Genomic DNA, 14002 nt, shown 5'->3' on the forward strand with positions numbered 1-14002 from the left:
TACTTAATACGCACTGACAGATTCCTAGGTCTACACACACATCCAGTCATTCACCCATACAGTCTCTCATACATGCAGTCACTCATCAATACAACACTATCATATGCACTCATACACCTATACAGACACTCATAGAGTGCCACATATCCAGAGTTACTCACACACTTAGTCAGTCATGCAAAGAATCAATCATACTTTCATTTACTTACCTATACATTTATACAGACACAACCTCACTTATTCATACAGATACTAACACATACTTACATAGAATCACTGATACAAATACACACTCATCTATGCATCCACTCTCACAATTACTGACTCTCACATATAGTTATTTATATACACCATCACTCACATATACTGCCTTTTACATATGTAGTTACTTGCACATGTACCACTGAGACATCCATTCACTCACCAACACACCCATACACACACTCACCCACCCATACAGCTGTTTCCACATGCACTCTTGAACCCATACACCCAGTGAATCAACCACTCACACATCTATGCACAGTCACACACCTCCCACCCACCCACACACACACTCAGGCAGCCATACAAATACTCAGGCAAGCAATCAATAACCCATATAGACACTCATGCATCTATTCACCAACCCATGCAGCAGCTTACACAACAACAGACAGACTGATACAGACTTTCACACAGTTTAGTCACTAACCCATGCATTCAGTAAGAGACATTTAATCACTCACTTATACAGTCAGTCACGTACCTACTAAATTCTCCATACAGACACTTATAAACCCATTCATTCCTCAATACAGCTTGGCATATATATAAAACAAAATTAAACTTTACAGAAGCACACAGTCACTGGATGATGTCCTCAGTGATGTCATTTGAGATGTCATCAGTGATGTCACTGACCATGTCATGAATGATGTAATATGTGACATCATCAGCAGTGCATTGCGGAGGCGCACGTTGCGCGAGTTATAGTTAGCTAAACTAACTATAAGGCCGGAATTTCTATGGTTTTGTACGAGTGAAATGTCCAACGTTCCTGAAACCTATGTTTTTTTCAGTTGATATACATATATATATATATACACACACACACACACACATACTTATAATACCTAATATAAATATAGTTATAGTAGGTCATAGTTTCCATAGGAAGAGTCTTTTTTTTGTATTGCGAATAACTTTGTTTGGAGAATCCTCGTGAAATTTTCAAAACTATTAGGATGCTCACTTTGGCTGTTGTCCTGAAGTTTTGTGGTGATCCGTCAAGCTGGGTCGAAAAAAAGGGGTGTCCAAAAACACGTTTTCACCAAGCAATTTCCATTAGGGAGTTTAGACACAGCCACAGCCCGAACCGATGAACGGAATTACATCAAATTTTGCAGAAATGTAGCTGTTGGTCCAGAGAAGTGCCTTTTTCTAATGTAGTGTAAATCCATTCAGTAGTTGTGTAGTTATTAAAAGAAATTCAATTTTGTATATATAGGGATGTGAAGGCTCTGCGAACTCTCCCGATCTCGTGCGGAGATATGATTGGCTGCCAACACTTCAAATCAGGAAGTGTGGGCAGCCAACAGGAATACAGCTTCTGCTGAGTCCAGTGCATAAAACGTTTTTGAAAAAGGCTCCCACTGGAAAAAAAGAAGAGGCGCACTTCACCAATGTTTAACCCTCTGATGGGCAGGTCCCCGGGACATGACCAAATATGTGCAGGAGGGGGCATGCGGAACCCCCTCCTATAGCTTATGAAAGCCCTGGTGACTGCCACCTCCCCAGAGCAAATGTTAAATAAATGCAAGGGCCCATGCTCACCCCTCGCAACCCTGGGGACCTCTACCTCCCCAGAGCATTAAACTCACATATGCGGGCGGGGGTTCTGGCCCCACCCACGCCCCAGGAATTGCCACCTCCCTGGGGCTGAAGATCAAATTAATGTGAGGGGGGCCCGAATGGCCTCCCTGCAACTCCAGGGACCATCACTTGCCCTGGGGTAAAAGCTGAAATTAATGCGGGGGGCCCGTGAGGCCTTCCCACAGTGCCAGAGCCCACCACCTCCCTGGGACAATCCATCCAAATTAAGGGGGCCCACGTGCCCTCCCCAGGAGTTACCTTTACAATGCGGGGGGCTGCACATCCCCCTCTTGGAGACATGGATGGCGCTGGGGACCGCCACCCCCTAGGGCCAAATCCTGCTAACTCCTGAGTTGCCCACCCTTGGGAGGTAGCTGTTTGCCTTTCCTTTGTGGGAGCTGACTGCTCCCACCAAGCAAAAGGAGACAAAACTCTGCTGTCAAACAGCTCCGGCTTGCAGAAAGCAGAGTTTTCATCTGTTTCCCTACCCGCAAATATCCATTTAGTGAAACTGTTGAAAACATTGCTCCCGCAAGCCAGGAGCTGCTATTTTAAGCAGCCCTCTGCTTAGCAGAGCGATTCCGGCTCCCACAGGAGTCGAAAGTTGACTTGGACCTTGAGACTCCTGCCACGGTCCCGGGGGAAGAGAAGAAAGAGGGAACATAAAAGTCAGAAATTAGAAGAAAGAGGCCGGATAAAGGTCAGAAATGAGCAGACTGAGGCAGAATAAAGGTCAGCAATGAGCAGAAAGAGGCAAGATAAAGGTAAGAAACAAGCAGAAAGAGGCAGAATATAGGTCAGAAAGAGGCAGAATAAAGGTCAGTAATGAGAAAAAAGAGGCAAGATAAAGGTAAGAAACGAGCAGAAAGAGGCAGAATAGCGGTCAGAAATGAGCAGAAAGAGGCAAAAAAGAGGTCAGAAACGAGCATCAAGAGGCAGAATGAAGGTCAGAAATTAGCAGTAAGAGAAAGAATAGGGTCAGCAACAAACAAAAAGAGTCAAGATAAAGGTCAGAATCCAGCAGAAAAAGGCACAATAAGGGTCAGAAACGAGCAGAAAGAGGGAAAATAAAGGTCAGAAATTAGCAGAAAGAGGGAAAATAAAGGTCAGCAAAGAGCAGAAAGAGGGAAAATAAAAGTCAGCAATGAGCAGAAAGATGCAAACTAGAGCACAGCAATGAGCAGAAAGAGGCAAAATAGAGATCAGCAACGAGCAGAAAGAGGAAAAATAAAGGTCAGAAACAAGCAGAAAGAGGCAAAATAGAGATCAGCATCAGGCAGAAAGAGGCAAAATAAAGGTCAGAAATTAGTGGAAGGAGGCAAAATAAAGGCCAGCGATGAACAGAAAGAGGCAAAAAAGCGATCAGAAAGGAGCAGAAAGAGGCAAAATAAATGCCAGCAATGAGGGGAAAGAGGGAAAATAGCGATCAGAAACAAGCAGAAAGAGGCAAAATAGAGGTCAGAAACAGGAAAAAATATTAACAAATCAACTACAAAACATTAAATAAATTACCAAATTAATTAGATATGAAAATTATAAAATCCCAAAAATAGACATTTACTCAAACAAATAATAGATATATTCAAACAATATTGAGAAAAGTATTGAAGACTGGGAATAATAGCATTACTATTTCTCTACAGTTTATGCAACAGTAGTGAAAGGGTAGGCTTTCAGAGGGGCTACATTTACAATTCCCACCCCAAACAGGTCAACAGCAGGTCAAGCATTGAACATACAGGTGGATACATTCAATATTCACATTCCAGTCTGTGCAACAGTAGGGAAAGCTTTAGACTTTGGAGGGGTAAGATTTATTATTCCCACTTCAGTGTGTGCGACAGTAGGGAAAGCATTGGACTTCCGAGGGGGAAGATTTACTATTGCCACTCTAGTCTATGCAACAGTAGGGAAAGCATTGGACTTCACTGGGATTAAATGTACTATTTCCACTCCAGTCTATGCAACAGTGGGGAACATGTTGGACTTTGGAGAGATAAGATTTACTATTCCCACTCCAGTCTGTGCAGCAGTAGGGAAAGCATTGGCCATCAGCGGGGTAAGATTTACTGTTCCCAGTACAGGCTGTGCTGCACTAAGGAAAACACTAGACTTCAGAGGGGAAATATTTACTGTTCCCACTCCAGTCTGTGCAACTGTAGGGAAAGCGTTGGACTTTGGAGGGGTAATATTTACTATTCCCCCTCCAGTCTGTGCAACCATAGGGAAAGAGTTGGACTTCAGAGGGATTAAATTTACTATTGCCACTCCAGTCTGTACAACAGCAGGGAAAGCGTTGGACTTCACAGAGATTAAACTTACTATTTCCACTCCAGTCTGTGCAACAGTAGGGAAAGTGTTGAACTTCGGAGGGGTAATATTTAATATTCCCTCTCCAGTCTGTTCAACAGTAGGGAAAGCAATGGATTTAGGAGGGATAAGATTTTAAGATTTACTATTCCCACTCAAATCTGTGCAACAGGAGGGATAGCATTAGACTTCGGAGGGATTAAATTCACTATTTCCACTCTAGTCTATGCAACTGTAGGAAAGTACTTCACTTCAAACATATTACATATTTAAATAACCCTATTATTTTACAACAAATATAAAACTCTTAATATACTTAACTTCCCACCCTATACCTCTACAAACTTAGCAACCTGCTACTTCAGCATAAATTACTAGTAGCAATTAAATAAAAAATGATAAATCACTTAAAATTACAAATTATATTTAAAAATATTATTAACAATTATACAAACAATAATAACACATACAATTAATTTATCAACTAAAACATACAAATAATTTAAAAACAATATTTTTACAACTATATTAGTGAAAACATTATTATTAATAACAATGATATTACTGAAAACTATGTTACTTTCCTTTTAAAAATCGATATTCTTGACAATGTTTCTGTATCACAATATTTTTGGATCACAATTTCTTTTCTCCAACGTGTCGGTAACTTGATATTTAAAACTCAATGGGGCATATTCTCAACGATCTATCGCTGAGTTATCGGCACTTTATCGTAGCCAAAGTCGCAATAAATTCATCGCCCCATTCACAAGCTGGTGCTAACAGCCGATACCACCAATTTACCTGCGAAAGCATCCGCAAAAAACATCGCCACAGATGACCCCGGCAACTATCGCTAATGAGATGCAGAGTAGGCGTTCCTGAGTAAAAGGCCGCGACAACACCACACCTCAACATTCTTAACGACCAGCCAGATCAGTGATAAGACCACAACACAGGCGATAAGGCGTGTTAGCAGCAGGAAATTATCACCTGGTGCAAAGTCGGATGACAACCTGCACCAGAAAAGGGAGCCCAGCCCACAGCTACACCTGAAGACTAACAGATGCCATGGAGCCACTGGTCATGCAGCCTGGAGCCCCAACAGGGCCACAACACTCACCGCTACCACCCCCAGGACCGCCACCCCCCCGGACCACCACAGTGGCAGCGCAGACAAAGACAGCGGACCTTCAGGAAACGCACCAGCCTCACAGACCTAACACCAGACAATGTCATTGCCCACTACAGGCTCAAAAGGACAACCATCCTGACCATCATTGCTCACAGGCTGACCGTACCAACACAGCAGACAACCAACATCCCACCTCAGACAAAGCTGTTGGCTGTGCTGCACCTGTTGGCCTCTGGTACCTCCCAACCAACAACCGCCAGAGTCGGTGGAGTCTCACAGACAGCCCCATTCAAGTCCCTCACACCTGTCCTGGATGCCATCATCATCTTGGTATTAAGGGTGGGCGACAATTTCCGTTCCGCTCGCGGAAATTGCGAAAATTCGACATTCGCGGAACGCGAAAATTTCGAAACTTAATTTTTTCCTGTCTGCTCTGACTCTGTCCTTCTCTTGCAGTGTCCTTCAGGTTCCATGGGACGAGCCATGCATGTAAATACGAATCGAACACATCGCCTAGGAGCAGGGGTAACACGTTTTTACTTATTTTGATGTTATTTACCTAACAGACTAATTGATTTAACCCCTTCGATGTTTATTTAATGGGGGCCGAATCCACTAATAGATAACAGGGACTTGATGCCTGCATGACACAGACATGGAAACTCTGCTGACCAGACCAGTGCATAGCTACAGACATTGGCAAACCCAGACACGGAAGTGTCCAACCACAGCTCTCGTGCGATGGAAACACAATGACTGCACGCGAGACAAAGCTCTGCTTAGGGTTAGTATAAGCAGCTCACAGGGCAGTGCTTTGGTGTTTGGTGTGTCAGTCACTGTGACTAATGCATGGTGCCTCCTCACACGAGTCCACATCAGGAAGTGGCAAGTACCACGAGGCATAAAGCTCATCTTTAGCCATCATCGCCTTGCACCACACACCAGGAAGATACTCGCTGTGTGTGATGTAAGAGGTGAGACTGGACACAGTGGTGCAGCCCACGCAGATGAAAGTGACTGCAGCAGCATTTAGGACGCTCAGATTGGCATTTTTCAAGTCTGTGTTTCAAGCTCATCTTGACAAACTTTTGAGGACTTAATTTTAACTTTTTTTCTGCTGGTGCAAGCACCGACGTTTCGAAGAATGAGTAGTGGGGGAATCTAATATTTATCGAGTCACCTTTCATCCTTCAGTGAGTATATCAACCATTGCCATGGCCGTGTCAATTGGTAACGACAGTAGAGCCTTGGTACTTGTAAATCTGCTCTCGCAGCCACTTAAAGGATAAAGTAATTATGTACTGCTGACCGAGGTATTTCCTGCAGTGTCACGGCAGCAAATGACAAATACAAACATCAACAGTCCTCACCTTGGGGAGTAGTGAATGGCAAAATGAAATTTCACTTCCAGAGGCATAAATACTTCAACCCCTGCTGAGAGCTGTTTCCGTTCGCGGGTGGGTGGGCGGTGGGGAGGGGGTCCAGAGGAGGCTGTATGGGGGTTGCAGGCTGTGTTTAATATTTAGTGTTGTTAATCGGGTAACATTTGCCCAATGAGGTAGCGTAGCACTTACTGATTAGCCAGCAGAAAGTACTCCAGTTGAGTAGAGGTATTGCACAAAACGGTGGCATCTTCTTGGATAAATATGCAGGGCAGGATTCATTCTGGCACGATGCTCCTGTCACAAAAATTAAACCCCAACAGGAAGCACTTATAGTATTTGACCTTCAACTCGGGCACCTGCTTTATTTATATCTGTAAGTCTTACAGATATAAATAAAGCAGGTGCCCAACTTGAAGGTGAAATTCAGTAACGCATTAATCAGCACACAAAAATCTCCGTGATCACGTGAAATTTCGCGTTTTCGCTGAGATCTTTTTGCCGTATCACAATATTTTGCAAAAGGCACTTTCGCAAATTCCGCCCACCATTACTTGGTACCCCAGTACCTATACATCCCCCACAATGAGCACGAGCAACTGGAGACCAAGCAAGAACTACATGCCATAGCTGGATTCCCGCACGTGTTGGGGGCAATCTACAGCACAAATGTCCTAATTGTGCCCCCTGCCGACACTGCACACAATTACTGCAACAGAAAGCACATGCATTCCGTCAATGTGCAGGCAATAGTGGACCACCGGGGACTCTTCACCAATGTCGTTGCCAACTACCCAGGCAGTGTGCATGATTCCTTCATCTTCCGACAGTCCATCATCAACCAGCGCTTCCAGGATGGCACCTATGGGAATGCACTGCTCATTGGTAAGTACCAAATGAACACACCACACACCTCAACTCCACAATCATGCAACTCACAACTCTGGCAATGCACGTTGCAAAATCACATACAACATGCCAAACAACATGCCCACCCACCAGACACGACACAACTTACTGTGGCAACATGGGCTAGCCATGTACATGAGCCTTCAACGGCATGGCACCTCAGCCACACAATTGCGGAATGTGGGGAGAGGTGAGAATCAGACTTATGCGAAGGAGGCAAGTGACCCATGAATGAGAATGTACACAATGCCAAGTGTGTCAGAGATGTGCTGGGCAGACTGCAGTATAGAGACCACAGACATATCCATGTCTACATGCACTCCTGGTGTTTGGAGTGTAGTGGACAGTGGACGCAACCATCTCACCCCAGCCAGTGGGGAAGATCTCGGAAATGTAGCTTGTGGCGCCCCCCCTGTAAACACATGCGGAGGGAGCTGTCCCGGCGTACGCCAGGCCAGCGTAGGGGTGTGAATAAAAAGCACGTAGCTCTGGTTGTGGTTCTCCTCCGGAGTGCCCAACGTGTCTACCAGAGCGGCGCCTCCCACTCCACCACGAGGCCGAAGCTGTCACCGTGAGCAGTGTTGCATGCGATCCTGTGCGCCTGCTGCACCATGGGCCGCTGGTACCCGAACCCGTCTTGGCCGCCCCTGCACAGTCAGGCCTCACTGCTCACCTGCCGACACCGGCGTGTGTCAAAGAGGGCCCACCACATGCTGGCATAAACTCCAAGCCCGAGGCCCGCAACCTTGGCAACCTCCTCAGACCATCACGACCTCCGCAACACAGGCCCTCTGTACTCCTTTCTCGTTGATGTACTCTACCTCTGCCTCCTACACTACCCTCAAGTAGGTCACACATTTGGAACTGAGTCTTGATTATACAATGGCTGAGTACACATATCAATGCAGAGTTTAAATCACTATACTCCCTTCGATGTGGTGACACCAAGACTGTGCATAGCATCCCAACCACACGTCTCTGTGGGCCCTTGATGACTACGCCTTCGGCCTACACAGCGGTCAAGTAGGTCACACATGTGGAGCTGAGTCTTGATTTGTGTATGGCAGAGTTCATATCATTGCACGCAAGAAGGGGTGTAAGAGGAAGACGCGTTTGGGTCTGGAGGAAAAAAGGATAATTGTTACGGAGGTGATAGAACACTGCCAAAACTGCTCTGGTGTCACTAACTCTGTGCTTCGCAAGCCAACGCCACGTGGCTATGGGCCCCTGCTGACCGATGCCTCGGGCCTACACTGCGGTCGAGTAGGTCACACATTGGGAACTCAGTCCTGATTTATTTATGGCAGACTTGATCTCATTGTACTGGCCTCATCGCAGACTGCATCCCCTTTCAGCTCCTGTGCCACTAAGTGTGCTCCCTGACATCCATGGACACTTTCTGGTTGAACTTTGGTGGCGACTGAGTCTATGGACTGGGGGTTGTCTTCATCATCATGTCAGTGATGCTGACTTTGTGGCAAAAACGAGGCTGTAGCATTCCACTCCTCCATTTGCCGCTTCCGACTGGCTTCTGCCCTCTGCATCATGCCCTGGAGGACATCTTCCACTGTCCCCCGTAACACTCCGTGACATTCACCTTCGACATCGACGAGGACCGACTCAGCTCTTGTGGCCCTATCTCACTGCACTGCATATCACTATCCCATGGCAGTGTGCCTCTGCCGTCCTCGATGCATCCGGGGCCACTAACTCTGTGCAGCTCGAGTCATGGACCCTGTCTGACTGACTATTGGATGGTTTCTGAGTCGATGGCCTGGGGGTCATCAACACCATGTGTCTGTGGCCCTGCGCCAACCGCTGCCTCTGGCCTCAACTGCGGTCCAACAGGGCTCACACATCAAATCGAGTCCTGACCTGCCCGGACGTCGCATCACCACAGGATGCACACGCCACCACCGCTAGGACCAACTCCAAACAACATGTGCCAGAGTTGGAGGTGTCTTACTGCCAGACTTTCAGAGTTACTCACACCTGTCATAGGTGCCATCATCAGCTTGATATCCTGCTCAGCTCTTCAGGTGCCACTAACTCAGTGCACCAAAACTCATGGACCATCCTGGTTGCATATTGGGTGAACACTGTACTTTCTCCGGCGACCACCATGATGCTTCACAGTTGTCTCTGTTATGCTGCTGTTTTCTGTTTGCGCTTTAATTTCGATCACTGTTCAAGTTGTTGCCAGCACCAACGACTCCATGAGGGCTGGCTTACACTCACCCCACACACATTCAGCAGAGGCGTCACTCTACATGTGACCCTGGCACTAAAGGTGTTGAGTGCAGGTGCCCGTAACCAGTTCCACAAACTATCTGAGTGTGTCCGTGTGCACATGATGTATGCATTAGGGCCCGGGCCCTAAAACATTACATTGTGCCGTGTACAGCAAACTCAATACGTAAGATGAGTGAACTGGGCCGGCGTACGCCAGTCCAGGGTGGGGGTGTGGATGATTATCCCGTGGCTCTGGGTGTGGTTCAGTACTGGAAATATGCAAAGGCATGTGTCTCTGTCGCAGTGTGGGTCTCCGTTGGGGAGTGTAGGTGATCCCTGATGGGACTTTGACACCCATGTATGTGATCTAGTTCAGCTTCCATGAGGTAAAACCCCACCCGCACCTGTTCGGCCACCCCCTTCCGGCAGTCTGACACCTGGGCTTGGGATGCGATGTGTGCTTCGGTGGGTTTCTGGGAGCCAGCCGTGGTGGTGGGTGCGTCCAGCTGTGTCGTCTATGCCGGGGGTGGGGTATTCTAGATGCAGCTGGGCTGCCCTGCTCCTGGAGGTCGATTGCCTAAGATGTCCATGAACTGTTGTAGGGCGTAGGTGTCGAAAGTGTGGAGGTCCTCTTCAACATCACTGTAGAGTTGTCTGGTCTGCTCTTCTGGAGGTGTTGTTTGTCCCTGTGCAATGTGAAGGGGAGATGCTTGTTGACATTGTGTTGGCATGTATGTTGACGCATTGTTCAAATTTACATACAGACTGCATGACAATGTACATTGTGACTGTTTGGGAGGAGCGAACTATTTGATGCGGGACAGTGGGCATTTGGACTACATGACGTAGGTGAGGCTGTACACGTAAATTTTCATCTCACAGTTTCCTGCTATGTCTGATGTCATTGCCCATTTTCTATGCACAAGCGGAACCAGTTGTGTCCTCTGTTCTCCAGTGTAAGTGTTGCACTGTGTACCACATTGTTGTCTATGTGGATGTGCTGTCATTGCTATGTGTGTGTGCTGCATTGTGGGAGAGTCGCCCTGCAGCTGTGATTTTGCTGCCCCTTATCCCTTGGATGTGGGGTGCCTTTGACTTTTGTGCTTCTAAGGTGCTGTGATGTTGGCAACTTGGGTCATTTGTGCTCTTGGACGTTTTTTGTACTCTTGTGCATTGTTTGTCTGCAGATGTATTGTTGACGTCAGTGGTTGTTTGTGCACGTGGATGTGTCAGAGTGTGACCTGCTCCTTTACGGATGTGGTCCACACTCAGCCACCTCCGTCTCGTGGCATACACAATGTCATGGTGATTGTACTCCAGCCATGCTACTCGTCATGTAGTGTCACTTGCATTGTCAGTGTGGCTCACAAATACGCATCTTTGCTGTGTTTTGCACGGGTGCATTTGTGTATTGTGGGATTGGTGATGTGTGGGGTGGGACCCCTTTGGGCACATGGTGAAGGGGGCCTACTTGATGTTTGTATGTGTGCTGCAGTGTGCCACTGGGATCAGGGACATGACCCATTGTGGGTGTGAGGTGTGCTACACGTCATTGTGCATGTGTGGCATTGTGCCCGTCACCCCCCATCCCCTAGTCTGACTGTGGCCTCCATTTGGTCCAACTCCTCCTGTGGTGCAGGACTCCCACCTCCATTCATCGTTGCTGCCTTCCTGTCGGCAGCGGGTTTCTGCTTGGTTTGGCTTTTCACATCATGCCAGCGCATCTTGGCCTCCTCGACACTCCGTCTGCATTCACAATGGAATGCCATTTTTCCGTCTGTATTGCCAATGACACGGTGGAGGTGACGGACAGTTGTTGTTGGTGTTCTGTCATCTCCGTGACGGCGATCCGGTTGTCATGCGGACTGAACCACGTCTTCCTCTTCCTCTTCTCCTTGGCCTTCCCCAACCCCGAGGTTCCTTGCTGGTGGTCTGTGGGGCTTGTGGGGTTCGTGTTGACTTGGGCACTCGGTCCGGGTGCATCCTTGTTGCTACGCAGTTTATTTTGTTTTTGGTGAGTTTTTCTTGTTCTACTTTTATAGTGCATTTTCCCGCATGACGCGTGGGAATTGCAGGTCTTTCGATGGTTATCGCTGATTTTTGTATTGCGATTGGCCTCAACGCAACTTTTTTCGCGTTCATGTTTAGCATTTTTGCGGCGTAGCGTTGATTTTAACATGGTCATTTGTTGCGTTATCGTGGGACTATCGCATGGTGCTGCCAGGTTGAGAATACTATGTTAACACAGCGTTGTTTTCCCGCGATAGGCTGCAATCTGCAAAGTTGCATTAAGCTAATTTTCCGATGATTATCACACGTTCTTGAGAATATGGCCCAATATTTTGTTGAAATACCATAATCTGCCCTCATTTCCTCGCCCCAGAAACTTCTGAGTTAAATGTATGGTCTGCAACCAGATCTTGTATTCACCCACTCTGCTTCAGGTATCCTTCAGGCACATCCATTGGAATAGAGTGAAGGCAGTGCTTAATTTGAGCCGGTGGTTTCCAGTGCTGAGCACCGCCAATTACTTGTCAACACTGGGGCTTGTAAGAGTCTGTCACATAGTAGCGCTGTCTGTCTAATTTAAAGATGAGCACAACAACAGTTTTTTTTAATAACAGTTTTTATTAACTTTTTAATTCATTTTCAAGAGATAAAAGACTTGACATAGGCAAACAAGCATATCAATATCAAATACAAAAAGCATTTTCAATGCAATAGGTCTCGCATTATAAAAGTGTGAGCAGTTGGCATTGCTAATAATAATGCAACACTAGCTATTGGCATTGTAAATGATAATGGCATTTATTTATGTGTTTGTTTTATAAAATAGATTTAAAAAAATCATGAACAATGCCAATAGCTTAAATGTTTGCAAATGCCCACCAACTATATCTCCTCCAACCACATCACTCTGAATCATGACATTACCGATAAGCACATTCCACGCATTACATACAATTCTATTAAGGAGGAATATCCTACATTTCTATTAAGGTAGATCATCATTACGACAGAACATAATATCCTACACCCTTCAGAAATATTAAATTATACAATGGAAAATAAAGGCTTTCCCTTAATCTCAGTGCTGGGTCTTGGTCTAAAAAAAGCAATAAAGAAACAAGCACATACAGGCTACTTCAGTTCAATAGTGGAGTGGATGATGTACACAGTTATGGTAGTGTGAGATACATGACATCATTTCCACATCCATGTATGGTAACTTAAGGTATTTTCTGGGATACAGTGGCAAAGATACAAGTCAATAAAGCATTGTTTATGAGGTAGGGCGACTCCTCACCTCTTCGCTATGGAGTCGATGTTGGCATGTAGCAGCCACAGCTCCTTGGTCTTGTCCTGCCGGGAGGACAGGTTGAGGTGATGGCCAGTCAAGCACAGGGTTCCTTCTACAGGCGGGTGGAAGGGCCGGTGCAGCTGCACGTTTATCCACCATGGGAGTCTTGATCAACTCGGCGAACTCCATCCTCAGCCCCCAAGCCAGCGAGCACCGGCCCTGTCCGAGCGACTGCGGGGCTCAGGTCCGTGCACACCCGGTGAAGCCGTATGCTTGAGGTACCCAGAGTCCAAACCAAACAGCGGCGAATTCAGCTGCAGCATGTAGATATTGAAGACGAACACGCTCCCTAGCGGTCTTCCGATCTGCGTATTGCAGATAGCGGCAGCCATCTTAGAGTGGTACAGCCAGCTTCATTTACCGCAAGAAATTGGGCAAATGGATCGTAGGGACATACCTTGTGCATGCGCCTAATATTCGTACTCGCTCAATTGCACTAGTTAATTTGAATATTGTTATTTCTCAAGTATTGTTAATTTGTTTAAGTACATAAAATAAGAACATTTGAAAACATAATTAATGTAACATAAGGTGAAATCTGTGCAATTTCCCTATGTGCAACAAAAAATTACGATTTGAATGTGGCACTGTAATTGGCAGTGTGCGTGGAGCAGGTCTCACAACAGGTTTACGGATATTCGCACCATTTGTTGCCGGTATTAGCTACTGTCAGTTTTATTCAATTGAATATAAAGTGAGACCATTTTGGAACGGGCTGCTCTACGACCCACTTGTTGGGAACACGTCTAGAAAAACATATAACTCAAGTATTTAACTACTACTGCAGGATTGTAATTCACATTGAAATATTTCACGCTG

This window comes from Triturus cristatus, chromosome 12, assembly GCF_964204655.1.
Source record: "Triturus cristatus chromosome 12, aTriCri1.1, whole genome shotgun sequence".
In the NCBI taxonomy this organism is placed as follows: Eukaryota; Metazoa; Chordata; class Amphibia; order Caudata; family Salamandridae; genus Triturus; species Triturus cristatus.